Consider the following 26686-nt stretch of genomic DNA (forward strand, 5'->3'; position numbering starts at 1 on the left):
GTCAGAGATTAAAATGGGCGACCGATCCGATTCTGCATTTCCCACCGGATGGGTTAGGTTAAAATTACCCCCTCCCCATCAGTGTTTGCTCAGCTTGAATCTTCTGAAATAGATGTTGCAAGGGGGTTGGTGTCCAAGAGTAAGGAAGTCTTGGTACAATTGTACAGGGCTTTGGTAAGACCACATCTGGATTACTGTGCGCAGTTTTGGTCTCCTTCCCTAAGGAGGGATATACTTGCCTTAGAGGCAGTGCAATGAAGGTTTACTATATTGATTCCTGGGATGAGAGAGTTGTCCTATGAGGAAAGATTGAGTAGAATGGGCCTATACTCTCTGGAGTTTAGAATAATGTGAGGTGATCTCATTGAAACATACAAGACTCCAAGAGGGCTTAACAGGGTAGATGCTGAGAGGATGTTTCCCCTGGCTGGAGAGTCTAGAACATGGGACATAGTCTCAGGATAAGGGGTCGGACATTTAGGACTGAGATGAGGAAGAATTTCTTCACTCAGAGGGTCGCGAATATTTAGAATTCTCTACCCCAGAGAGCTGTGGATGCTCAGTCGATGAGTATATTCAAGACTGAGATCGATAGATTTTTGGACTCTAAGGGAATCAAGGGCTATGGGGATCAGGCAGGAAAGTGGAGTTGAGGTCGAAGATCAGTCATGATCTTATTGAATGGCGGAGCAGGCTTGAGGGGCCGTATGGCCTACACCTGCTCCTGTTTCTTAAGTTCTTATATATTTATATCTCCAATGGTGATGTCTGAAAATGGAGAGGATATCCCTTCAAATAGATGAACCTGCTTTACTAGCATGTAAGATTAAGTCAAGAATATTCAACGTTCAAGGTGAAAATGAAGCCGTATGAGATTCAGCCAAGAATAAAACATTAACTTGCATAAGAACACAAGAAGGCATGGAATGAGACAAGGCCATTCAGTTCATCAAGCCCAATCCTCTCAGAGGCCAATGATGGACTTTACCCACCTGTGCAATCTCCTGAGGGAAATATAAGATTCCCTTGTCACCAAAAGTAATCAAGTGAAACTTCAGGATAGCCATCCATTCCTATTTCTCCAACAATATTACAATTAAATGAAAGCCACATCTGGTGTTCAGTTTTGGTCACCTCACTTAATTAGGGATACAGAAGCCATGAAAATGACTCAGAAGAGGGCCACTAGATTGAGCTTAAGGGCCCTGAGTTACTAGAATAGACTTAGAGAGGTGGGGTTTTTACTTTGCAAAAACAGAGGATTCCACAAGATTTGATTGAGGCCTTGAAAATAATGAAAGGATTAGACTCAGTCCAAGTGGGTAGAATATTTGAGCTAGATAGGTTAGGGAGGACCAGGGTATGCAAGTATAAGTTATGAAAGCAAAGAACTAGGTTAGATGCTAGGATGTACTTCTTTTCATAGAGAGTCGTTGACCTCTGGAATAAATTGCTGGCACGTGCAGTAAGTACCGATTCACCGCAAGGATTCAAAAGGGAGCCGGACAAGTTATTGAAGGTAGGTGGGTTACCCATCGTGCATTGTGTCACCCAGTCACCGTGGTGTCTTGCTTGATCACTTTTGGGCTCAGAGAGAAATTTCCCAGAGTTTTTTCCTAAATTGTCCTAAAGCTTTTTCTCTGTTTTACTTGCCTCTCCCAGGGGCTTGAGTAGTTGCATGGTGGTGGAGCGGGGGGAATGGGGATGATGGTGTGCAGATGCTACACCAAGCCAGGAGCCAGGATGGGGCAGGCTTGATGGACCAGCTGTCTTTTTCATATGTTTTGTATGATATAAAGTTGCTAAGCCATTGAGGGGGAGATATTTAGTTAAAAGTACTTTAAAAAATGCAAAGCTGTGCTCAATTTAAATGGAAACTGAAACTGGGAATTTCATAATAAATATCAATGGGATAATCTGAAGTTCATTTCTCTGTCTCTAATGTCATTCTCTGACGTTTGAAGCTCCCGGGTATTTTCATTCACCAAGGAATATGTTTTCGAAGATTTAGTTGATTATATGAGCTCCTAACATTTACAGAATTGTTTAATTAATCCTGTCCCTTCTACAAAGACATTTACGGCCAAATATTAACACTTCTGAAAATTTCTATTCATCCCTTTTGTCAGACCTTCTCAACCTGCAGCACCAAAACTGGCATTTCGTTATCCACTAACTAATCTTATCCAGTGCTGCTCCTACAACTGCTAGTTGTTCAGGAAGGGGGAAATCTCCTAATCCATTCAGACAATGAAGATCTGAATTTCATATTATGACAAGCGGCATTCAAATGAGACCCGGCAGCTGGGCCTCTGGGATCAAATTCCCATACAGGATTGCCATCCAGTCCCGCCGGCTTCCCGCTGGTAGTTAAAATTGGGCCTTTTGTTTTTGGCTGTACTACCTAACTTGGCAGATTATTCCAAACATTTAGTATTCTCTCGCTCTCTGTTTTAAATTAAGATAAACTTTTCACTAGATTCTATTTATGTCCTCATAGCTCATCTTCTTTACATTTCAGTCTTGCTGCTCCTCTCTGTATTTTTTCCAATGTCTATATATCTTTGCCATTGTATGAGAATGGAATTGTATTTACTACATTTATGAATTAATTGTTACAATTCAAAGAACCTTCTACAACCATCAGGCTTCATTCCTGAATCAGATCAGGTTCCTTTTTTTTACAGTTGCAGTATAAACACAGCATTATTTGTTTAGTTTCTGTGCCACGCAAACTCTACAGTTGCTACCACTTTAATTGTAGGAATGGTGTTGATTGTAGTTATAATAAATTGTTTTCACCTCTCTGAAGATGTGTTTTGGGCCATTGTCATTCATTGCTAAATAGTTTGGGAATTAAATGTACTTTTGCCATTATTACATTAAATCAACTTTTGCATTTTGAGTTAATTAGATTATGACAGTACTGCCCAAGTAGAAAGTTACCAATCAAATTAATAATTAAGCTTTAAGTTTTATCTCCAAGTGCCTCAGCCTTGCTACCTCTCTCCTTACCTTCAAAGTCATCCTCAAAATCTACCTCTTTATCTCTGCTTTTAACCACCTCACTTAGCTTTTTCCTTCTCTGCCCATCCTTTTTTGTTTCAGTGTCGTGCCTTTAGACATTTTACTATGTTAAAGGCAAGTAGTTATTGCTATGTTGGAGAACAGATTGAATAGCCCAATAATAGTTTTCCATCATTTTTTGGGTGGAAACACATAATTTTAGTTAAGCCATATTTTTTGTGGGGTTTAGAATATCTTTGTTTGCAAGAAAGATGCTTAGTCACAAATCTATATGAGAAACTACCGTCTTTTATGGAACATTTAGAATTCATTGATGATGATGCAACTCCAATTTTTAGCAATTTACAATTTTTAGCAATTTACAACTTTTACAAACCAACTACAATAATTAAGATATATTGTATTGTATAGTTAAAGAGACAGTAATACATATTACATAGACGGAAATAAGAAAGTTGTTATCTGGTGCATCAAAATTCATCCCTCTAGTTCACTGATTTTCTCATCTTTGCATTTCACTGTATTTTTAATATACCAAATTTTTTGGCATACCTGACTTGGCAGATTATTCCAAACATTTAGTACTCTCTTGAGTAATGAAGGACGTCCTAATATCTGTTTTAAATTAACTTATTGACTTTTCATTAAACTCCATTTATGTTCCGATTTCCTAGTTTACTTTAAAGTTAATGGTTTATCGTTCCATTATGTTCCCCTTTAATTGCTACCTTTCTAGACAGTAGAGGTTGAGCTCCTCTAATCTTTCCTCATAGCTCATCCTCTTTACACTTCATCAGTCTTGTTACACTTCTCTGTATTCTTTCCAATGTGTATATAAGATTTTTCATCATGTAAGGATGGAACTCTATTCACTATATTCATGAATTAATTGGTGAAATGCAAAGAACCTTCTACAACCATTTAATAAGGAGATGAGGATTCAGGGGATAAAGCCATAGCATAATTGATAGAACTTTCTGGAAAATGAAAGTGAAGGACACAGAGCCACTTCAAAGCATTGCCTCTACGTAGAGTGTCTCTTTAAATTTTATTTTGAAATGTTGATCTATTTTTCTGAACTTGAGCATGAAGAATCTGATTGGAAAAGTGATTAGTTCAATAAAAGTATTAAAAAATATAAATTCATAGAAACTTAAGGATGAAGGAGGCCATCTGGTCCATATACCACTGCTACTTTCACTGTATCTGTTCTAGTTCCCATTTTCCTGTTTTTTCTTTGTATACTTGATTTGTTTTCTTCAGGTGTTAAATGTTGTGATTGAATTTACTTCAGTAGCCACTTGCATTAGCTTATTCCATATTCTAATAACCATTGGTGTGAAAAAACTTCATTCTAACATTCCTCTTTATGTTTCTAGTACTAATCCTAAATTAATGCCCCCTTTTACTAATTCATCAACCAATGAAAATAATATTTTACTTTAGTGCTACAGTGGATGCTGCCATAGTTTTTCAAGAGTGTCAAGATTATCGTTTCAGAATATAATGTAAAGAAACAGTCTATAATGAATGCTGTCAACCTAACTATATCCTCTCCTCCCTGCTATTTTACTGACTCTACATTGCATCTTCTCCATGGGTTCAATATTCTTTCTATATTAGGGTGTATAAAACTACGTACGGTATTCCAACAGTGACCTAATCAATGCTTTGTATAGATTTGTCATCATAAATTAAGCGTTCATTATGCTTTCCAAATTAAAGCGGCAGTTTACAGTTGAAGACGAAAGAAGAAGCCTGAGGTTGCATGGGAGCGCGGAGGTGATCAGTGAAGGTGATGGGAAGTACTGACGGAGATGAAAGAGGTGGCTTGAGAGCTTACGGGAGCTGAGAGGCGAATGGAGAAATTGGCGGGTAGGCTGGAGCCGATAGATAGGAGGCATCATGCACTGGTCTGACGGTGTAACAGCAAGCAAGATTGTGACCTGAAATGGGAACGGGAGGCTGAAACAGAAATAGAAGGCCCAAAATGTAAATAGTTAAAACTTTAAAACCTCCAAGCAAACTCTAAAACTGTAAAAATTTAAAAAAGGAGAAAATATGGTGGGTGATTGTGGGCAAATGTGCCAAAGTGCCACCTCGTGACCAGAAGCATGAAATTACACCGTGACAAGCAACTGTTTAATACAAATTGCTATTATAAATGTTGATACAGCATTTTACATTGTAAATGTTGACATAAAACGTTATGGAGAAATAGTGATGACAGGCACTAATGTTTGCGGTCATGAAGTGCACGGCATAAGCATATTTGGATCATCTCAATTGACTAGAATTAGAATGTTGAGTTCATGGTTCTTTTCCCTCGTTTTAATGCTGAGAAGCAGCCTCCGACATGAGTCCAGTTGACTAGAATAAAGAAACCCACAAGCTTCTTTAGGACCTGGAGCCTACTTGAAGAGCTGGCAACATTGTGCGACAAATATTCTGAGGGTTAGGCAGTTTTCGCTGTGGAGAAAATAATGTTTGTTTTGTATGTATTAATACTAAAACACTTGAATAAGCTGTGGTTACTATTGCTGCCCAGAAGAAATCTTGCATTCAAATATTTAATATGGGAACAGCTGACAGATTTTGTGTTGAGAAAGATACCTAATAAAATAGACTATTGTTTTTTATTTCCAATTTCTGTAGTAGAATAGAATTGCTAATACCTGGGCCAAGTAATCTGCACTAGTGGCAGAGCAATTTAATTGGTTAGCTGCTGTGAAAATTCATGGTTTGATAGGGTTACTAAAATAATATAAATAATGATCTCTGTAATCATGATAATGTCATTCATCTAGCTTTGGACAACGTTCTTGATCAATTTCATCATAATACTTTCAGTTACTTTTAAACCTCAAATTATTATCACAATAATTTGTTTGGTTCCCTGGTTTTCTTTCATCTTCTCAAAATGCAAAGGTTGCAAGAATGACTCTGTAAATCTGAATTTAGGTAATTGAGTAAAGATTGAAATCAGTGGGAGTCATAAATTTTTAAGCTCTCATATTGAATGATATGCTCTGGTTATGAATTGTATTGACACTATGGAATTAACATTTTTATCCCTAACTTCTAAGCTTATGTACTTGGGTAAAACACGGATCCCCAAATGAATGCCTTGACTTGTGTTCACTTTGGGCTTTTGGTATAAATGGAGCAAGTTATTATATGGTGACTTAGTTTTCCTATAGTGAGATAAATAGTACACGTCTAAGTAGTTAGCTTGTCCTCGTGTGGCATCTTAATCTTATCCTTATTTGTCTGTGCTGATTTACCTTAAATAACATTTCTCTCAAAAATTGATCTTTATTATGCTGATGGCGTAAAAGGGGTGCAGGAGACTTACTAAAGATGAACATTTATTTGCTATGTTGCATGCATTAACTTGTTATGATATATTCATGGGAACTGCTGCAGACACTAATATGATGGGTAAAGGAAATGAGCTTAGCTAGTGAGGTTAAAAACTAGTTTTCTAGCAGAATGGGAAATGGTCAGGCAAAATCCCTCAGTTAAATTTGGCACAGTGGGCAGTGCAGTGTATTAAGAAGGACAATGATCAAGATCATAGTCCTGTCACCAATGCGACTAGCTTCTGAATACAGCATGATCAGATAATCTAAAGGAGTCATGGAAATTTCAGTAGAGAAGGAGGTCATTTGATCTTTGTGCCTATGCTGATGCTAGCTCCATATCGAAGATAACTATTGAAACCCTATTTCCCCACTCTTTCCCTGTACCCTTTAATATTTTCCTTGTTCGAGTGTTTATCTAAAAGTTGTGATTGACCCAAGTGCGAAAGCCACTTGTGGCGATTCATTCTATAGTCTAAGAACCTTTTGCATGCAAATAATCACATTGAGATCTGTTTTAAAAGGATACTTTACTCTTCTGATACTTATTATAATACAAAAATCTTCGATTGTTCTATGGGAAGAATGGCAGGGTGATGCGTAAATTACTGTAATTTGTGTTTCATAAAATATAAACAAAGGAGCAGTTAAACCATAATCTTCCAAGCAGTCTTTCAATAATATAATTTTAACCAGATTGAAACTTCAACTAAACTTTAACATTTTGTACAAAACAACCTTGTGAATTAGACTTTGGGTTTGTATATTTTTCAAATAAATACATTTCTAGTCATTGTAAAATATTAGAATTGTAAGCAGTATTACTTGAAAATCTTCCTGTGTAGTTATCTTTTGGATAACCTGACTGGACAGTTTCCTAGTTCAGCTTGAATTGGGACATACAATATTGATACCAAGGCTGATTGGCAATGAAAATGGTATGTGGGCAACTTGCTGAACTTGTTTATTAATGATGGCAACATTTGGAAGGGCAATATGTGTTTTTTCTCATTCCTGTCTCCTTATGTAAATACTACTCTTGTTTCAAAATGAAACCTGAAGTGTTTACATCCCTTTTTCCTGCACTTTCTTCTTACTGCTTAGTCTTGTGATGCTGTACTCTCTCTCTTTCTGTACCTTTTTCTGCTCAGTCCTGTGATGCTGTATTCTCTCTCTTTCTGTATCTCTTTCTGATCAGTCTTGTGATGCTGTACTCTCTCTTTCTGTATCTTTTTCTGTCACTGAAACATTGGACAACATCTAACGCTGGTTTAATGAGCACTCAGGACACTTTCAAAACCATGCCAGAAGGTTCAAAAGTTGTTGAAACAGCTTTGATGCTTCAAAGTGAATTTCTCCACAATGTACATAACACAGAGTGTTTGACAAGGAATCTTGTTTTGATTTTGAGGCCTCCTGCCCAGCAGAAATGGGACAGTAGCACTCAGAAAATTGTGGGGAATGACTTACTGCCCCGTTCCTACCATTGTTTTATCTTGGGCTTAACTCTGGGTGAGGGGAGCACCTTCTCGAGTCAGGTGGCAGGCCCACTTAAAATACAAAAATTAAGGTCCATTGATTTTATTAGAACCCTGCAGTTCGGTCCTCTGTACAGGAGTCAGTGTCACCAGCTCTTGTAGCATTGAACAAAGCTCAAACATGCCATTCTGTATCTGGGCTCCATCATCTCTACCGCCTTCAAAAGGGGCGCATTGATAGGGGCTTAAATCACGTCTTACATCTCCTACAGTCTTCTGCAGACCAGTGAAAGTGTGAGCCCTAGCACCATGGGAGTAGCAGAGGCACAATTGAATGGCACATGCTGCCGTTTTTCAGGATAACAAGACATCTGCTCCCTAGCCACCCCCTCAACCAATGCCCTCCATGGTGCTCACAAAGCCATTTGGGCGAGACTGCCTCGGCAGTAGCCGAGATGCTGCAGATCTGGTCTGAAACTTTCGAGGTCGCTGACCACGAGCATCTCAAGGGTCGTCATCTGTGCATCGGTAGCATTACACCACCCATGCTGAAGCCACTGGGGGATGCGCTTCATAGGTGCACCAGATTAGCAAAAAGATCACTTAAGAAAGGCACTATGAGCTAACACATGGGTGGTAATGTTGTTTCATGGCAGTTGGGTAAACCATTAAAAAGTCACATTGTTGGAAATTGTTGGCAACTTTTGGCAACTTTGTTTGTGACTCCAGTTCCACACCAACATGGCTGACTCTTAACTAACCTCTAAAGTGGTCCTAAAACCATTCAGTTGTATCAAAATCAGGACAACTGGAGATGGGCAACAAATGCCGACCTTACCAGTGGCGCCCACATCCTGAGATTGAATGAATAAAGAGAAGCAGTGAAGACAAGTTCAAAATGTCTGTATAATCAAGCCAGGTTATTTCCAAACAAATTCCAATGATCTGAGTACTTGCAGGTGAGTTCCCCTTTAAGAAGCACTTCCAATGGCCATTTCAAGTGAAAATAGCATTGGGGTCCGATTGACATGAGAGGATCGTGATTTGAAAATTATAATGAGGCTTCCACCTGCTTCTGGTGGCTGCCTGGGCCATCCTTGTGGCGGGGTGGGGGGGTGGGGTGGGTGTGTGCGATCGGGAGCAGGAATGAGTTCACTGCTGTGATTTTTGAGGCACTTATTGCTCTGTTCCCACTGAGCTGAGGCCCTCAAATCAGGGCCAATGCATTCTCCCCACCCCTCCTGATTATATTAGTTATAAGATCAATAATATCAATAACTATTGGGAATTGTGATTCTATTATGATGTTTTCAATAATACTAAGTTTGAAGAGTTTAAACCAAGGGGTCTGGTGAGACCACACCTGGAGTACTGTGTACAGTTTTGGTCTCCTTACTTAAGGAAGGATATACTTGCCTTAGAGGGGGTGCAACGAAGGTTCATTAGGTTGATTCCTGGGATGAGAGGGTTGTCCTATGAAGAGAGTCTCTAGAGTTTAGAAGAATGAGAGGTGATCTCATTGAAACATATAAAATTCTTAGAGGACTTGACAGGGTAGATGCTGAGAGGCTGTTTCCCCTGGCTGGAGACTCTAGAACTAGAGGTCATAGTTTTAAGATAAGGGGTCGGCCATTTAGGACCAAGATGAGGAAAAATTTCTTTACTCAGAGGATTGTGAATCTTTGGAATTCTCTACCCCAGAGGATTGTGGATGCTCAGTCGTTGAGTATATTCAAGACTGCGATCAATGGATATTTGGAGACTAAGGGAATCGAGGGATATGGGGATAGGGCGGGAAAGTGGAGTTGAGCTAGAAGATCAGCCATGATCTTATTGAATGGCGGAGCAGACTCGAGGGGCTGAAGGCCTACTCCTGCTCCTATTTCTTATGTTCTTATCTATTCTTTACATTGTTTAGCAACATATTGATTCTGAGGAGAGGGCTGTTTCCGTCAGCCAGAAATTCCAGTACCCCTCTATTAACTCTGGGACTTGGTAACTAAGAACACATCCAATGAATACATTTTGCTGCGATGCCAAACTCCCAAGATGCAATGTTTTTCATTAGTGCTATATTGATGTTTCTGGTGGAGGAAAAAGCATTTAATTGCATAGCAGATTTAATAGGTAAATAAGTTCTGATGGGTTAAAATGAGAAGGGAGAGAAATGTAAATAAGGCAAAATGAGTTTAGATGATCATTGTACTCCTGAGAAGTTATCATAAGTTAGAAGTGAAATCAAAATGAAGAAAACTATAGTGATAATGGTCCATAGATCAAGTTTTTTCCTCTAAACATTGATAGTCAATTCCTTTAATAATTTTTGTCCAATTAACATTAACTACAACTTCTTATTTAAACTTAAATTAACATTACATACATTTATTACTTAAAGTCCACATAGGCCTAGAAATTCCTTTAGGCCATTTTCAAAGCTGCAAATGGGTGCAGGGAATGTTCCCTGTGCCTATAGACATATGCCCAAGGATCACAAGAAATTGGTCCTGTGGCCTCATCTAAACGGTTCTCCGTTGTCATTCATGGCGAGCCAACAGCGCCTGTCGCGCCTCCACAGGCAGCTCGACCAATGGATGAATAAAATTTCGAGCCATCTGCCATGCCGCCAGTGGCCATTAGGTAAGTCCTGGGGGGAGGGGGAGGACAACAGCAGGTGGGCCAATTGTGACTGTCAGCAGGTGTCAGGAGTACTGTGGAGCCAGGGGAGCCTTTATGTAGGCTGCTGCCATGAATTTCCTTGAACCTACTATAGCTTCCTTTATCGAGGCTATTGTAACCTGCAGCTATCACATTGTGCAAATAAGGATCATTCTGAACATGTTAATATTTTTCCAACATCCATTCGTCCAGCAATTATGATACAGTGAAAAATGTGTTTCTACCCATATGTTAAACCTGAAAATTATTCAGCAAAAATGTTAGTCCTTGCCTAATCTCTAATCTTCCTTTTCTGTGCATGTGCCAAATGATACTGCACAGCATGTCAGAAAGTAAGAAGCAGAAATAAAGTTCCAGATGGCTGTCCCCACTGAGGAACTAAGCTTTAGTTCTTTAAGTCTGTTGTGGATTTAATATGGGCACCAGAGTTGGGAGTTTTGAATGCACAACTTACAATCTGTTTTATGGTGAAAAATCACACTTTTAGCACATAACTGATTTTGCACAACATTTATATGTTTGATATAATATGTTGTAGTTAAAAATAATTTGGGAAAAGTTTTTAAATTTATAATTATTTCACTTTGGATGACTTTGAGTTGGAATCAATGTCCATATCCTACAGAGATTTCCCTTTGACTCAAAGGTAACACTCTCATCTCTGAGTTAGAAGGTCGTGGGTTTAAACTCCACTTGAGTACAAAATCTAGGCTGACACTTCGTGCTGCACTGTCTGAAGTGCCGTCTTTCAGATAAGGCTTTAATCTGAGGTCCCATCTGCCTTCTTAGGTGGACACAAAAATTCCCATGGCAGTATTTGAAGAAGAGCTGGGGAGTTCTCTCGATGTCCTGACAACCATTTATCACTCAGCCAACATCACTAAAAACAGATTGTCTGGCTATTTATCTCATTATTCTTAGAATCATAGAAAATTTACGGCGCAGAAGGAGGCCATTCGGTCCATCATGTCTGTGCCGGCTGCAAATGTGCCACCCAGCCTAATCCCACTTTCCAGCACTTGGTGCATAGCCATGTAGGTTACGGCTCTTCAGGTGCATATCCAGGTGCTTTTTAAATGATTTGAGAGTTTCTGCCTCTACCACCCTTTCAGGCTATGAGTTCCAGACCCCCACCACCCTCTGGGTGAAAACATTCTTCCTCAGCTCCCCTCTAATCCTTCTACGAATCACTTTAAATCTATGCCCCCTGATATTGACCTCTCTGCTAAGGGAAATAGGTCTTTCCTATCCACACTATCTAGGCCCCCTCATAATTTTGTACACCTCAATTAAATCACCCCTCAGCCTCCTCTGTTCCAATCAAAATAACCCCAGCCTATCCAATCTTTCCTCATAGCTAAAATTCTCCGGTCCTGGCAACATTCTCGTAAATCTCCTCTGTACCCTCTCTAGTGCAATCACATCTTTCCTGTAATGTGGCGACCAGAACTGTACGCAGTACTCAAGCTGTGGCCTAACTAATGTTTTATACAGTTCCAGCAAAACCTCCCTGCTCTTATATTCTATGCCTCGGCTAATAAAGGAAAGTATTCCATATGCCTTCTTGACCACCTTATCTACCTGTCCTGCTACCTTCAGGGATTTGTGGACAAGCACTCCAAGGTCCCTCACTTCCTCTACACCCCTCAGTATCCTCACATTTATTGTGTATTTCCATGCCTTGTTTGCCCTCCCCAAATGCATTACCTCACACTTCTCTGGATTGAATTCCATTTGCCACTTTTCTGCCCACCTGACCAGTCCATTGATATTTTCCTGCAGGCTACAGCTTTCCTTCTCACTATCAACCACACGGCCAATTTTTGTATCATCTGCAAACTTCTTAATCATGCCGCCTACATTTAAGTCCAAATCATTAATATATACCATAAAAAGCAAGGGAGTACTGAGACCGACGGAACCCCACTGGAAACATCCTTCCAGTCACAAAAACACCCGTCGGCCATTAACCTTTGCTTCCTGCCACTGAGCCAATTTTGGATCCAATTTGCCACCTTCCCTTGGATCCCATGGACTTGTACTTTTTTGACCAGTCTGCCATGTGGGACCTTGTCAAAAGCCTTGCTAAAATCCATGTAGACTACATCAATTGCACCACCCTCATCTACCCTCCTTGTTACCTCCTCAAAAAATTCAATCAAGTTAGTCAGACACGACCTTCCCTTAACAAATCCATGCTGACTGTCCTTGATTACTTTGTGGCTTTCTTAGTGACTGCCCTTGATAACTCTGTGCCTTTCTAAGTGATTGTTTGTGGGATCTTGCTGTGTGTAAATTGCCTGCTGTGTTTCCCTACATTCACCTTTATTATCAAAAATACCTGAGATTAGTAGAGTTTGAAACCAGCTGCCCCCTTCCCCAAAACAGAAAATCTCACAATTCCTCTCCATAATGCATTATATTCCACAGAAAACATTATAAATATTTTATTTTTCATCAACCAACTGAAGTAATAGTTTATTGGTGTAGGATAGAAGAACATTAATTCCATGCAACATTCCCAAAGTGTTAGGAATATTGTGTTGAAAAACCCTAATAAGTAACCCACATCAATGGAAGGATCTAAGAGGAATCTTTCTCCCTCCACCTTCAAGTATCTACCTCAGAGTATTGGATCAAGATCTTCCGTTTTATGTCTAGAATTTTAAATATGATGCCTAAATTGGCTTGGCTCAGAATGTCCAACATAACTTTGTGGAAGAGAAATCAATTAGTGGCCAAAAGCAGCAGCACAGCGCCAAATCAAATGCAATTTAACTCTTACTTGTTGAGGCATCAAAAACTAAGGTGGACACAGAGATACATTACTTACACTATTTCATTTAGCTACATTTGCAAGGATACCATCAATCCAATCATAAGATTAATTATTGGTGCTTACAGTAAAGGTAAGGTGGTTTTTAATAGAAATTGACAATCTAAATCACCATAAGCCCAACAGTAACTCAATTCTAAGTTTCACAGAGTCTCAGCATGAACTGGGTCTCAATTTAGTGATAGTACATTAGAACTATGTTTGATGTCCAAAATTACAGTAGACATTAATGAGTTTAAGTTCGCAGTCTATATTTGGTGTATCACTAGTAGGTCTCGACGGTTAACAGTTTTTATTTGCTAACATGGTATAAAATCATACAATCTCTCCTCGAGTAGCCAACCAGCTGTGATGTAAGACAGTGTTCCTCTCTTCTGTGAGGCTCTTGGATCATCAGGAACATGTCTGTGGTGAGTTGTCATTATTGTCTTCTTTCTTCAGTGGCTTTTAACTAATTTACCTAATTGGCACGCACTATCACACTTCTCTGTTGACTATTTGTTTAGCTTAGAAACTCAAGCTATGAACACTTTCTTAATCTCTCTAAAAACTTCCAGGACCTACAGAATCTGGAAACTTTCTCAAAAGCCCTGTGAACTTTTGACCTATTCTCCTATTTTGTAAATGTATTCTTGCTTAAACTACCATAAAGAGAATTTCACTTCAGGTGACCTAACCAATGAAATTGACTATGCAGTTCCCTTTCTAAGGTGTCACGCAAGTACACACATGGCTTAGAAAACTTTAACCATCAGCCTGCAGAAACTTGAGTAAGATAATGGGGCAGATTTCACTCTGCGTTGCGCCTGGGGAACAGTCAGTTCTCAGACACAAAGCAGACACCAATAACGCCAGGTCTCCACTCTCTTTACATGGCTCAAGGATTCACTGGGGATCCTTGGGGGCAGCAGGGCAGAGGCTACACTCTGAGCAGACGCATAAATGAGGTAAGAAAAGAAAGAAGTTACATTTATATAGTTACATCGAAACTACAGCACAAAAACAGGCCATTCAGCTCAACTGGTCTATGACAGCATTTATGCTCCACACGAGCCTCCTCCATCTCTATTTCATCTAACCCTATCGATACCCTTTTATTCCTTTCTCCCTCATGTGCTCATCTAGCTTCCCCTTAAATATATCCATGCTATTTGCCTCAACTACTCCTTGTGGTAGCGTGTTCCACATTCTTACCACTCTTTGGGTAAAGAAGTTTCTACTGAATTCCCTATTGGATTTATTAGAGACTATTTTATATTTATGACCGCTTGTTTTTGGACTTCCCCATAAGTAAAAACATATCGTGCCTTATCGCAAGGTATTTTACAGCCAATGAATTATTTTTTGAACTGTAGTTACTGTTATGTAGGCAAACATGGCAGCCAACTTATACACAGCAAGGAACCACAAACAAAAATAAGGTAGATGATCAATTAATTTGTTTTTGGTGTTTGTTGAGGGATAAATGTTGCCCAGGGCACCTCCCCTACTCTTCTTCAAATAGTGCCAGGAGATCGTTAATGCCCACCTCATCACGCAGGCTAGGCCTCAGTTTAACATCTCATCCAAAAGATGGAACCTCTGACAAGGTAGCACTCTTTCAGTACTGCACTAAAATTTCAGCCTAGATTATGTGGTCAAATCTCTGGAGTGGGGCTTAAATCCATGACCATCTGACTCAGAGGCTACCATTGAGTCAAATTGGCACTCCATGGTCTCCTGATTGATTTTCCTTCATGAATGCCAGGCTGGTGTCCGTTTAGAGGGGCTAGAGGCCGTCAGGCCACCGTTTTTTGAAATCAACCAGAAGGCCCTGAAATCAACCTAAAGCAGCAGCAGCTGAATTTTCAGCCCTTGTCCTGTGCCTGGGTCTCTTGGACCTAACTAATGACTTTAACCTGCAAGTACTAATGGGTTTGGGTTAGGTCAGGCGGAGTGAACTTCGGGTACTCTTTGCCTGATTAGCGCAGAGGTGGGGGGGGGGGGGGAGGCAAGGAAAATAGAGTCAATATGTTATACTGATAAGAGTCAGGATGATTTATTAGATAACACTCCCAGTCATGAGATTGTCATGTTCCTTGACCAAAGCCACTTAATCTATTGCCGGTTAACATCACCTGCTGCTTGATGTAAAGAACTGCCATTTTGTCTGAAAATTGAAATCAGGTAAAGGAATTAATCCCTTTGGTTGGACTATAGCTCCTCTACTTTGGGGAAAATTGGATGTGTTTACACATTAATGCAGTGAAGATGGATTGATGTTAGAAATGCATTGGTAAATCTTGTATATGGAAGCACCAGTTTACATCATCTGCATTTGTCAAAGTAGAATAAGAAAGGCTGGGATAGTAAGAAGTTTGAATTCAATAAACTATTGCTCACATCAATTTATATATTTAAATGATCTAAACTTATGTCTGAAAGAAAAGGTATGCTAACTTCATTCAAGTGAGACTCACCATAGCTATTTACATCTGCAGCAGGAAGATATGAGCCATATGAACACAAAGGAAGCATGCATTCATTAGACTACAAGATTGATTTAATTTCTTGAAGATCACAACCATTACCTGCAGATATGTCTGAACTTTTCTTGCATCATTACTCCTGAAAAGACATTTTTGAGATAATGAAGGCTTCCTCGCTGTCCTCTATGTTTTTTAACCTGGGACTATCTTGGCATTCACTGAACATAAACGGATGTGAGAAGAATGTACAATTATATAATTCTAGGCAGTACCCTTCAGAGATGAAGACATACTTGAAAATTGCTGTCATAGTGCCTAATAGTTTTCATTTGATTGGAATATATTTTGGATGATGTGCACCACCTTTGTTATTTAGCTTTGATTGATCTTAGTGATAGTTGTGTTTTACTGTGTAGTAATGTAAATGTGTCACACGCCAGGGGAATGTCACTTTTTTACTTTCTCATTTGCTTTACATCAGAGATTCTACAGTAGTACTCAAAGGATGAACTAATCATACTGGGGGTAATTTTGACTTTGGGTGATAGTGATAATGGTTTCCTACACTATAACCATGACTACGCTTCAAAAGTACTTAATTGGCTGTAAAATGCCTTGGGATATCCTGAGGTCGTGAAAGGCGTTATGTAAATGCAAGTCTTTCCTTTTTTATATAGTGTAAATTGGGCGATATCGATTCAGCTGCAGATTAAGTCAATGGAAATGAAAATCAGAAGAGATGTATAACGGGCGGCTGAATCCATATCACCCGTTTTACAATATCGCCCAAAGTCAAAATGACCCACAGTGCCTGGCCAGGAATAATTAATTAACAATTAACTAAATAAGTCCACATTTTAGTGAAATAGGGCTGCCTTTTGCTGTAGCTATCAGGTGAGCTAATTAATGTGATTGTTAGGAAAGAATATAGTGATGATTTAACATAATTAGACAAACTACGGAAGAATTTTGATTTTAAATGCAGACGGTTAAACATGGCACTTGTATTCATAGAATCATACAGCACAGAAGGAGGCCATTTGGCCCATCGCGTCTGTGCCGGCTCATTAAAGAGCTATCCAATTAGTCCACTCTCCTGCCCATTCCCTATATCCCTTCAAATTTTCCTTTTTCAAGTACATCGAGTTACAGTGAGTCTACAGCACAGAAGCAGGCTTTTCGGCCCAACTGGTCTATGCAGGCGCTTAAGCTTCACATGAGCCTCCTCCCACCCCCCCTTCATCTAACATTATCAGCATATCCTTCTATTCCTTTCTCTCTCATTTACTTATCTAGCTTCCCCTCAAATGCATCTATGCTATTTGCCTCAACTACTCCTTATGGTAGTGCATTCTACATTCTTACCAGTCCTTGGGTAAAGAGATTTCTCTTGAATTCCGTATTGGATTTATTGGTGACCAACATTATATTTATGACGTCTAGTTTTAGACTCCCCCACAAGTGGAAGCATTTTGTCTACGTTTACCCTATTGAACCCTTTCATTATCTTAAACACCTCCATCAGGTCACCCCTCAGCCTTCTCTTTTCTAGAGAAAATAGCCCCAGCCTGTTCAGTCTTTCTTGATAAGTATAGGATATAGAAATTCTATACAAGTTTAACATAACTTCTCTGCTTTTCAATTCTATCCCTCTAGAAATGAACCCCAGTGCTTGGTTTGCCTTTTTTTTATGGCTTTAATAACCTGTGCCGCTACTTTTAGTGATTTGTGTATCTGAACCCCTGGACCCACTTGCTCCTCCACCCCATTTAGACTCTTATTTTCCAATGAGTATGTGGCCTCCTACCAAAATGTACCACCTCACACTTACCTATATTGAAATTCATTTGCCAATTACGGGCCCATTCTGCAAATTTATTAATGTCTTCTTGCATTTTGTCGCATTCTTCTTTAGTATTAATTACACCTCCCAATTTGGTGTCGTCCGCAAATTTTGAAATTGTACTTCTGATTCCCAAGTCCAAATCGTTTATGTAAATTGTGAACAACAGTGGTCCCAGCACCAAACCCTGTGGAACTCCACTTCCCACCTTTTGTCAGTCTGAGTAGCTACCCTTAATCCCTACTCTCTGTTTTCTGTTTTGTGGCCAGCTTGCTATCCATTCTGCTACTTGTCCCCTGACTCCACATGCTCCGACCTTAGTCATGAATCTACAATGTGGTGTCTTATCGAAGGACTTTTGAAAATCCAAATATTTTACATCTACTGCATTACCCTTGTATACTCTTTCTGTTACTTCTTCAACGAATTCAGTAATGTTGTTCAAGCATGACTTTCCTGTTTGAAATAAAGGGAAACCCCAGACAGGGGTTTTATCCTCTCTAAGTTTGATTAGTTTATCAATTATCTCCCTCCTTTCTATCTTAAATGTCTTTATTTTTTTTAAATTTCTTCTAATGTCATGCTCACCATATTAGTCTCCCTGGTTGATACTAAGGCAAAGTAACTATTTAATATTTCTGCCATTTCACTGTCATACTGTGAGTTTATCTTGTGCATCCCTTAGTGGCCCTATCCCTATCCTGATTTTTCTTTCATTATTTATGTGTCTGTAGAATACTTTACTATTTCTTTTTATATTCCTTGATAATTTAATTTCGTAGTTCCTCTTTGCTTTCCTAATTATTTTTTTTGACTTCTTTCCTAACCTCTTCGTATTCCCTTTTGTCATCCTCTCCTTTGTTGTCTACATACTTAGTGTATGCCTTTTTCCTTAGTTCCAATTTTACCCTTAACACTTTATATCCAATTCCGTTTTGAAAGGTACTATTAAATCTGTTTCCACTACACTTTCTGGCAGTGAATTCCAGATCATAACAACTCGCTGCATAAAAAAATCATTCTCGTCTCCCACTGGCCTTTTTTGCCAATGATGTTAAATCTACGTCCTCTAGTTACCGACCCTCCTGCCAGAGAATAGTTTCTCCCTATCTACTCTGTCAAAACCCCTCATAATTTTGAATTAATGTTGTTGCTGCTTTCCCAGCCCATTATTTTCCTTTTAATTAAGTGTAAAAGTCCAGACAAGTAACCACTTACTGTGCTAATCAATTGCTCTAATAATTATTTATTAATTTTAACTGACAGTATGAAATTCCTCCATTTACCCAGACTCCTTGGTTGCCCCAAAACATGCACTGGCTGCAGCTGAGAGGATGGGATGGGTGATCTGTGTCCGGGCCTCTGAAGTTGCACAAGAGCAGCAAGAGAATACATTATCCCTGAATTCCTCTCCCCCCTCCCCTCTCCCACACACACAGGGAAGTCCTTGGCCTCTGTTTGATGCCTTCCCCGATGAGTTGTGTGTCTGCGATCAGGAACTTAGAGCAGAATCGGGGTGGGAGGATTAAACTAGCAACCCATCAGTCTATTCGCCACATTTTGGGGCGCCAGTATTTGACACCATTGCACAGGCATGGTGACTAAATAAGTTTATTGCTCAATAATACATTATTGACTGTTATTATTCAGATATATATATCCAAACAACTATTTTCAAATCAGAAAAAAAATTCTCCAAACACATTTCCACTTGCAACATTGACCGTCTTTTGATCACTCAGCTTTTGCTTTTAACACTTTCCTAGGGTTAAATATAAAAGAATTAAACATAAATAATACAATGGAATCTACCATTTACGAGACAATAAAAATAAATATTTTATGATACTTCAGAATGTGTACTGCATGACCAATCACCAGAAAACACCTATTGTTGACAATAAAATAATGCATTCTGAGCTATTCTGTATATGCAAGATATTAGGGCAGAAATTACTCACATGTGAACACCATTCCTCAATGGTGTCCTCTGTCTCCGCCGGTGAATTGAAGGAGCAAGTTCACGCATTTGCACACGTGCACTAAAACCCACAAATTGTGAACTTGCCCACGGCAATTTGACAACTGCGAATTAAAGGGGAATCACATGCCATAATCATTGAAATCACTGAAAAATTGTGAACTTGCCCATCTGCCCAGCTCTACTTATGCCACCAAAAGGTACGCTGAAAAATACCAGGTCTACATTACATTTTAAAAGCGCATGACTCTTAATCACTGCCAAACAACTAAAAATTAAATTTTAAAGATGTGGAGTCTCATATTACTCCTTATTGTAATATTTTTTGGTCATTAAAACAAAATTTAAAACTTAAATTTTTTTTTAACTTTTCACATCTGTCTCTTTAATTTAATTAAATTACTTCTTTGGCTATTTATATAAAAAAAATTAAATTTTTTATTTACATTGACTTGCAGAATATCACTTTAAATGAATGAACTTTGCTTGCCTGCTTGTGGGCGTGACTTCTCTTCCTGACAGATTTTGTGGGCCTGTCTTCTATTCTCACAGACATTTCCCGTGCGAATCAACCCACGCTGTTGAGAGGCTGGGTTGATGTCGTGCATTTTTTGAAAACTTCCAAATCATGCAAGTCTACACCATGGAGACTGCAGCGAGTAAATTCGTACATTGAATTCGCAGGATCTGCTGCAAACGTTGCTATGCTGCTCTGAGCTTATTTACTTCTTGTGTATATTACACTCACTATAGCTAAGTGGCTACATGACAAAGTATAATATTTGACCAGAATTAGCAGTCATGGGGCTTTAAGGTATGTTTTTAGTTCCTCATTAGTGATAATAGATTTGAAGCAGTAATCTTTAGCACATTGCTCTAATTTTCTAATAGTTTTCTGGTGTACTGTTTATAAAGAGATGGAAAAGGATAGAGCTAATATATTTTTGATCTTAATGGGTTCAAAATGTAATCAGCTGTGTTTCTAGAGAGAAGGAAAAGAGGAGTATGGTGAAAAGGTTGATAGCAGAGGATGATATTCAGCAAAAGGGTAAGGCTTATTTGGCTTAAAGGCCCCTATTCCAGATCTTATGTACGTTTTGAATACTATATTGTTTCAGTGGTTAAATGCAGCTATAACCCTGAATATATTTGTATCTTCTATGTCAATAATTCCACAGTTTGTAAGTGCTGTTTAGTTGTGTAATCAATAATCAATCTCATTCAATAAGACAGCACACCATTATTGGTTGAAACAGTATTTTATCTTTCACCACTGAGCTAAATTTTGTCATCCTGGAGCACATTAAACTCATTGGCATTCATTACCTTTGGTACAGGATTAAGAACAAAGCGTACAGAATCACAAAAAGGTGCAGATTACAACGAACAGGAAAAGGTATTGACACAACACTTGGCATTCAGGAAGTTTGTGGTTTTTTTTTTAAGGATTTCCAAAAGTAGAAAACATGATTCAAAGAAACAAACAAAATAATGAAACAAAATTAGAGAAAAAGCTGGAAACACAACAGATCAATCAGCATCTGTGGAGAGAACAGTAAATGTTTTGGGCGCAAGCTCTTCATTAAAACTGAAAATTAAAAGATAGCTATATTAAGAAGATCAGAAAAAGTGTGGGGAGAGATAAGGTAAGAACATAAGAAATAGGAGGAGCAGTAGGCCAGACGGCCCCTTGAGCCTGCTCCACCATTCAATCAGATCATGGCTGATCTTCAACCTCGACTCCACTTTCCTGCCTGATCCCCATAACCCTCGATTCCCCAAGAGTCCAAAAATCTATCTATCTATCTCAGTCTTGAATATATTCAACAACTCAGCATCCACAGCCTTCTGGGGTAGAGAATTCCAAAGATTCACAACCCTCTGAGTGAAGAAATTTCTCCTCCTCTCAGTCTTAAATGGCTGACCCCTTATCCTGAGACTATGCCCTCTAGTTCTAGACTCTCCAGCCAGGGGAAACAACCTCTCAGTATCTACCTTGTCAAGCCCCCTCAGAATCATATGTTTCAATGAGATCACCTCTCATTCATCTAAACCGCGCAACAATCGCCAGACAGGAGGGTTCCCTCCCAGTCGGGGAACACTTCAGCAGTCAAGGACATTCAGCCACCGACCTTCGGGTAAGCGTACTCCAAGGCGGCCTTCGAGACACTCGACAACGCAAAATCATCGAGCAGAAATTGATAGCCAAGTTCCGCACCCATGAGGACGGCCTCAACCGGGATCTTGGGTTCATGTCACGCTACACGTTACCCCATCAGCGAACAAATGTTATCTGTTTTTAATATAACGGGTCAATTGCTGTCTTTTCCTTCCGGATGTTTCTATGTTTCTGCCTCTCTCGCTCTGTTTTTTTAATTGGCATCTCCACATCATCTGTTTTTTTAGTTCTGGCCATTTGTATATTCGGTGGCCCTGAAGGTAACACCTATCTGTCTGAACACTTTGGTTGCCTTGGCAACGGGCAGTTGAAAAGATTGTCTGTAATCACCAGGCATTGTTCTGTGATTTATAAATGCGATAGGTTCGAGGATTTCATTTCCACATTCACCTGAGGAAGGAGGAAGCCTCCGAAAGCTTGTGGATTTTAAAATAAAATCGTTGGACTATAACTTGGTGTTGTAAAATTGTTTACAATTGTCAACCCCAGTCCATCACCGGCATCTCCACATCATCTAAACTCCAAAGAGTATAGGCCCATTTTTTTTTGTTCATGGGATGTGGGCGTCGCTGGCAAGGCCTGCATTTATTGCCCATCCCTAATTGCCCTTGAGGTGGTGGTGGTGAGCCGCCTTCTTGAACCGCTGCAGTCCATGGGGTGAAGGTTCTCCCACAGTGCTGTTAAGTAGGGAGTTCCAGAATTTTGACCCAACGATGACGAAGGAACGGCGATATATTTCCTAAAAAAAGTTGTACTAAGACTTCTTTACTCTTGTACTCCAACCCTCTTGCAATAAAAGCCAACATGCCATTTGCTTTCCTAATTGCCTGCTGTACCTGCATGTTAACTTTTTGGGCTCGAATTTAGCAGGCCTGCGGGTTCCCAGCGGGTGGTCCTCCGGGAGCGTCGAAAACGCAAACGGCGAAATTAGTGGGTTGCCCACGCGATCGTAGCAGGCAACCCACTAATAGGATCCAATTACCTGCTCCTCCGGGGTCCACGGCACTGGCCTGCGCGTCGGGCGGGCTGCGCATGCGCAGTACGATCTGTCAGCTGGAGGCTCTCTGGTTAAAGGGGCAGTCCTCCACTGACAGATGCTGCAACCAATGGGACAAATTGCAGCATGGAGCAGCCCAGGGGGAAGGCTGCTCCCAGTTTAATGATGCCTCACCCCAGGTATCATCAGATGGGGTGAGGAGGAGGGGGAGGACACAGATCTTCCCCCCGGCGGGCGGGAGGAAGCGGCCTGCCTCTGCCACCAAGAAGGCCTGGCTCGAGGTGGCAGAGGGGGTCACCTGCGCCACCAACATATCGCCCACCTGCATACAGTGCAGGAGGCGCTGCAATGACCGCAGTAGGTCAGCCACAGTGAGAACACGAAGTCTTTTCCCCATCACTCCGTCTGCCACAACACTGCCCCCACCCCAAATCTCCTTCGGCACCGCCAACACTATTCTGTCACATCACCCTTAATGCCCACTCACACCCCATCCTCATCTTACCTCCACCTACTCACCTCGCCAGTACTCATCCTGCCACTAACACGCGACCCAATCCTCATACAATCTCATGGCTCCATCCCATACTCACCCTCTCGTGCATCTCCCTCACGGCCAGCCTCACTCAACCTGCCACCACCTGTGCTGCAGCCACAGGGCATGCATCACATATGTGCAGTAGGCAGGGTAAGGCAAACGTCTCGTCAGCATGAAGGGGGTGCACAAGGGTGTCTGAGGGTTTGTCATGGGTGTTACCCATATTGAATTTCAGAGCCACAAACAGCACACATTATATTGACACCACCACTGCCATGTCTCCGCGAATCCTGTCCATTGTGTCCAATAATGCCCGCTCCTGGGTATCACTATGAGGACCCACCACTGATGCCACCCATCGTGTTACTGCAGAGTAGGTGCAGGTGTATTTGCAGGGCTCGTCCGCGCAGACAACTGAGAGACATCGGCGGTGTTGCCGGCTGCACCCTGGAAGGATGCGGAGGAGAAGGTGTGGAGGACAGTGGTGACTTTGCCAGCGACAGGTAAGCAGTTGGTGCTGGGGCCAGCCAGGAGCAGCTCGGCATGAAAGAGGCTGCAGATCTCCACGACTACATGTCGAGCGAATCTGCGCCTCCCTGTGCACTGCTGCTCGGAGAGGTCCGGGGAGCTGCGCCTCGGTCTGTGGACCCTGTGGCGAGGGTAGTGCCCTCTGCGATGCGTCTCTCTCTGTGGTAGCCCTCCCTCCTGCTGTGCAGGTGGGCGTGCAACCACACCGTGTTGGGGGGATCCACGTCTCTGCGGCGGACGGCGTGGACTGCGAGGCTGCTGGTGGTGGTCATGCTCTTCGTCCTCCGAGGGTGTCCACACACCACCCAACTGGCAGGTGTTGGTCTGAGGGGTTGTGCAGGGTAGGTGTGTGGGTCCTCGGACTGGGGCTGCGGTTTCGTGTCGGTCTGTCCTCTGGCTTGGCCGGGGGGTGGTGGGGGGCAGGGGTTGCCCTATGTGACGCGGTGGCCTCCTGCGTGGGTGAGGGCTCTCCCCCGTGGAGCGCACCTTGGCACCTGCCACAGGCTGCTGGCTGCAACACGCCTGGTTTGAAGGGTCCTGTTTCCCCCAGTGTGGGAAACTGACTGCTTTGAACGTAAAATCCCACACTTCCTCTTTTGACAGCTGCTTCAGCTCATTAACTGACCACAACGAGCAAGTTAAGTGCTCTCAAGTGGAACCCCGCTGGCTTTAATTGCCTGCGGGATTCCCACCAGCGGGGCTTGCGCGCGCAGCCCCGCACGTCAGCGAGGTACCCGGAAGTGGCCGAGATTTCGTCCGAATCCGGTCACGTGATCGGAGATCGGGATTTTCGGGGCCCCCCCGCTGGAAACCCGCAGGTAACCCGACCCTAAAATCGAGCCCTTTGTGTTTCTTGTACCAGGACACCCAAGTCTCTCTGGACATCAACATTTAAAAAATATTCTGTATTTCTATTCTTCCTACCTTACTTTTCCCCCATTATACTCCATCTGCTACCTTCTTGCCCACTCACTTAACCTGTCTATATCCCTTTGTAGACTCTTCGGGCTCGATTTTAAACGTAAATTTTGGGGGCGGGAGAGGCTGCGAAAATTGCAGATATGCAGAGCAGGTTCAGAAGCTGGCTCCAACCCGCCGACTTCAGAGTTCTTCACAAACCCACCTGTGTGTGTGCGGGCGTCCCGAATCCGGAAGTCCTGCTGGCAATTAAAATCGGCGGGATGATAGTTAAAGAACCAAATATACCTCATTGAGGTACTTAAGGCACTTTACTTGTGACATATTAGGTAGTTAGAACGATTTTTAAACTTACCTGAGCGGCTTTCCCACGGCTTGTGATCAGGCAAAACGAAACAAAATAAAAGTAAATAAAAAAACCATTGCACAAAGCTAAAACACAAAATAAACCTAGTTTTCACCATGCTCCGATGTCCGATGTCCTTCTCAGCCCCTGATGTCTCCCTCTCCGATCTCCGCCTCTTCCTCCCCCCGATGTCCCCCTGATCTCCCCCTCTTCCCCCCTGATCTTCTCCTCTTACCTCCCCGATCTCCCCCTCTCCACCCCAATCTTCCCCTCAACCCCCCTGACCTCACAACCCCCCCGACCTCACAACCCCCCCCCACCGACTGATCTTCCATTCCAGCGCGGATCACGTCTCTCCCTTTCTCTTCCTCCACCCCCCCCCCTCCTCCTTCCCCCCCGCGTTGCAGCTCCTGTTGGCAGCCAGCCTGTCAATCAGGCTGGCTGCCGGGCGTGAAACCAGGAAAGAACTTTAATCACCATCAATTATGTTGCAATCACGTCGGAAACGGTAAGTTTTAAAAAAAAATTTGGGTTTGCCACGTGCACCTTCACCGGTCCCGCTGCCAACCCGCCACTATTTCAAAATTGAGCCCTTTGTGTCCTCCTCACTGCTTACTTTCCCACTTAGCTTCGTATCATCAGCAAACTTGGATACATTACTCTCGGTTCCTTCATCCAAGTCATTAATATAGATTGTAAATAGCTGAGGCCCAAGCATCAATCCTTGCGGTACCCCACTAGTTACTGCCTGCCAACCTGAAAATTATCTGCTTATCTCTACTCTGTTTTCTGTCTGTTAACCAATCCTTTATCCACGCTAATATGTTACCCCCAACCCCATGAGCCCTTATCTTGCGTAACAACCTTTCATGTGGCACCTTATCAAATGCTTTTTGAAAATCCAAATATACTACATCCACGGGTTCCCATTTATCTACCCTGCTAGTTACATCCTCAAAAAACTCTAATAAATTTGTCAAACATGATTTCCCTTTCATAAAACCATGTTGACTCTGCCTAATCATATTATGATGTTCTAAGTGCCCTGTTACCACTTCCTTAATAATGGATTGCAGCATTTTCCCGAAGACTGATGTCAGGCTAACTGGCCTGTAGTTCCCTGTTTTCTCTCTCACTCCTTTCTTGAATAGTGGGGTTACATTTGCTACCTTCCAATTTGCTGGGACCGTTCTAGAATTTTGGAAGATCATAACCAATGCACCCACTATCTCTGCAGCCACCTCTTATAGAACTTTAGTCCCATTATTTTCTCAAATACTTTTTCTCTACTGATAATAATTACTTTAAGTTCCTCATTCGCATTAGTCCCTTGGTTCCCCACTATTTCTGGTATGCTTTTTGTGTCTTCTACTGTGAAGACAGATACAAAATATTTGTTTAATGTACCTGCCATTTCCTGATTCCCCATTATAATTTCTCCTGTCTCAGCCTCTAAGGGACCAATGTTTACTTTTGCTACTCTCTTCCTTTTTACATACTTGTAGAAGC

General features: G+C 41.3%; 1 long non-coding RNA gene across 3 annotated transcripts in view; it reads left to right on the forward strand.

Moving 5' to 3' along the window:
* LOC137326587 (uncharacterized) overlaps positions 1-26686 on the forward strand; it is a 233538-nt gene that overhangs the window by 193372 nt on the left and 13480 nt on the right. The window contains exon 5 of one of the 3 annotated variants that reach the window (XR_010964225.1): positions 15860-16106. The exons of the other annotated variants lie outside the window; for them this stretch is intronic. This is a non-coding gene — a long non-coding RNA (uncharacterized lncRNA). Of the gene's footprint in view, positions 1-15859; positions 16107-26686 lie in introns of those variants that run through there. 3 annotated transcript variants of the gene reach the window in all.

The sequence above is a fragment of the Heptranchias perlo genome, chromosome 10 (assembly GCF_035084215.1).
Source record: "Heptranchias perlo isolate sHepPer1 chromosome 10, sHepPer1.hap1, whole genome shotgun sequence".
Taxonomy (NCBI): Eukaryota; Metazoa; Chordata; class Chondrichthyes; order Hexanchiformes; family Hexanchidae; genus Heptranchias; species Heptranchias perlo.